At 61.2% G+C, this 2,858-nt stretch overlaps 1 protein-coding gene across 1 annotated transcript in view; it reads right to left on the bottom strand.

Annotated features, from left to right (window-relative positions):
* Positions 1-398, bottom strand: part of LOC102770701 (protein C19orf12) — a 13,770-nt gene extending 13,372 nt beyond the window's left edge. The window contains exon 1 of the mRNA XM_006770907.2: positions 83-398. The gene's annotated coding sequence lies outside the window, so the exon portion shown is untranslated. The remainder of the gene's footprint in view (positions 1-82) is intronic.
* Between the last annotated feature and the right edge of the window lie 2,460 nt (positions 399-2,858).

Below are 2,858 nucleotides of genomic sequence, written 5' to 3'. Positions count from 1 at the left end.
GGGGGGGATTGGGGGGGGAGGAGAACACATGGACAGCAGGCCCCCCCTCGCCCACCCCCGCCTCACCCACCTGTCAGGATGCTGTCAACGATGTGGCAGGAATGAGACAAACACTCGGAACTGGACCAGCAAAGCAGATGGACGGCTGCGGGAAGGGTGCTCCTCCAGCGGGAACCCTGGGCCACATCACACACAAGGGGTATTTCCTTTCAGTTTCATTTCCTGCCGCAGGTCTGCCTGCCCTCACTCTGAACTCTGACTTGGTTGGTCAGGGCTCAGAGCTGGTTTTCCCATTAATGGGCAATTGGCTAATTCCGAGGAAGGGGAGGGTGAGGCGGAGCCTAAGGTGGCAGCCCCCTGAGAGTCTGAAGGTCATATCAGAAAAGGCAGAGCCTAAGGTGGCAGAGAGCTCCTTTCGTTGACAGAAAGACCACTGGTTCACTCTCCTCCCACCCCCCCCAAACCCCCAGTGACCCTCCCTCCTCATCCCCTGGGGGTCCCCGAGCTGTTCCCTGGGCCCAGACATGCTCCCCTCCGGCCTGTGCAGGGCTGGCTCCCTACAGGGTGCAGGGGGTGCCAGGTGACTGTCTCCCCGATCCTGCCTGGCACCACCCAGCCCTGCTGGGCATGTCAGCCTTCCTCCTGGCGGCCAGAACTCGCCATCAGAAAGGACCTGCTTGGTTAACCTTGTAGGAAACGCCTCCCACCAGGAGGTCTGCTTCTGAGGACTGGTCCCGCTCCCTGCTGCAACACTGTCCTCCCCCAGCGGAGAAAGGGAGGGACAGAGGGACAGAGGGAGGGAGGGAGGTTCATTTTCTTAAGAGAACAGCAAACAGAAGAGGCCGCCCCATCAGCTGGGGGATGGGGGTGGGGAGGCAGGAGGCAGGGCTGCTGTTCTCACCAAGAAAAACCACGGTCCTGTCACACAGGGTGTGGCTCTTCTCGGCCCCGGGCCGGCCCCCCTCAGCTGCGCGGTCACAGGTCTCGGTCCTGGGCTGCAGCCTGGATTCCCACCCCTCTGCCTGGCGCCTGACCCAGGAGTGTGCCTGGCACAGGTGGCCCAGGCCCCTGCCGGTGCCCATGCCAGGCCTGCAGGCGCCCTGACCAGGAGAGCTCAGCGCTCTGCACCCACACAGGGTCCTGTGAGCTCGCCTCTGAGGACTTACATGTAGACAGAGAGACGGGGCCGGGCACGTCCCCACTTCCCGCATCCGCTGGCGGGATGTCGTCTCGTTTGCTGCTGTGCTTTTTAAATAAAAGAAATAAAATAGTGCAGACAAGGGCCTGCCTGCTCCCCTCTTCCTGGTTCATCCAGCTCCCCCTGCCCACCCAGGCCACTCTCCCCCGACTTTTTCCCAAAAACATGTTTTGATTTCAGAGAGGAAGGGAGAGGGGGAGAGAGAGAAACATCAATGATGAGAGAGAACCATGGATCGGCTGCCTCCTGCACGCCCCACAATGAAGATCCAGCCTGCAGCCCGGGCCCGTGCGCTGATCGGGAATTGAACCATAACCTCCGAGTTCATAGGTTGAAGCCCAACTACTTAGCCACACTGGCCTGGCTCCTCAGCGCTTGGTGTCCGTCCTGCTGAGCCACGAGGTCGGGAGCAGGTGCAGCCACAGACGTCATCCATGTGTGAGACCCGCCGTCTCACCCCCATCTGCTGCCAGGGTCGCCGTGGTCCTCACTGTGGGGACCGAGGTCACTGCCTGGCGTGTCACCCTCGCTGCTCTCTGAGCTCCTCCCATGAGCTCCCCTCCCTCCATCCCAGGGCCCCAGCTCAGCCTAAAGGCCCCAGGGTGGCGCCCAGGGCAGGGTCAGTGATGGTCCCAGCAGGGCTGTCCCCAGCACCAGCGAGGTCTGCATGTGGCACACGGCCCGGTCAGACGCCTAAACAGCCAGGTCTCAAATGTCCCCCTAGAGCAGCGGTTCTCAACCTGTGGGTCACGACTCCTTTCACAGGGGTCGCCGAAGACCATCGGAAAACACATATATAATTCCATATTGTTTTTGTGATTCATCACTGTGCTTTCATGATGTTCAATGTGTAACAATGAAAATACATCCTGCATATCAGATATTTACATGACGATTCATAACAGTAGCCACATTACAGTTATGAAGTAGCCATGAAAATAATGTTATGGTTGGGTCACCACAACATGAGGAGCTGTATGAAAGGGTTGTGGCGTTAGGAAGGTTGAGAACCGGTGCCCTAGAGTCTGCCCCTGGCTCAGCAGGTGGGGCCTGGCTCTAGGCAGAGAGGCTGAGCCTACTGCTCACAGGAGCCATGGGGGGGTGGGGGGGGGCACGGGTGCAGGAGGTTAAAGAGCGAGGTTCCCAGGAACTGCGAGGCCTTCCTCACGGGGCAGAGGGACCAGACCAGGTTTGTGTTTGGGGGCGGGGAGGTGGCAGAGGTGCATCCAACAACCACTGGTTTGTGTACAAGCCTGGGCCTCGCTGGGCCACACAAACTGGTCCTGGCCGGTTTTGCCTGGACAGAGGGCTCTGGGCAGACAGGTCAGGGGGTGAGGGGTAACTTCCTGAAGCCACATGGGGTGCCCTCCCAGCAAGGAGGCCTGGCAGCCGGTCCCTTCACCCTGCCTGGTGCTGGGCAAGGGGTGTGCAGTCCCAGCCACGGCCTCCAGGTCTCAGCCCCTCCCCAGGCCTCCCCCGCCTGGTCCCTGGTCCCTGGTCCCTGGTCCCTGGTCCCAGGTCCGGGGCAGTGCTCATCAGGGCAGGAGCCAGGTCTGCAGGCAGCTGGACAGGGACCAGGGCCCTGTTCCGAGTCCCTCCCGGGATCCACCTCCTGCTGGCTCCCACACCCACACCCCCACCCCCACCTCGAGGAGCCAGA

The sequence above is a fragment of the Myotis davidii genome, unplaced genomic scaffold (assembly GCF_000327345.1).
Source record: "Myotis davidii unplaced genomic scaffold, ASM32734v1 scaffold1745, whole genome shotgun sequence".
Classification (NCBI taxonomy): Eukaryota; Metazoa; Chordata; class Mammalia; order Chiroptera; family Vespertilionidae; genus Myotis; species Myotis davidii.
The sequence above is the reverse complement of the archived record's forward strand: the minus strand, read 5'-3'. Positions and strand labels throughout refer to the sequence as shown.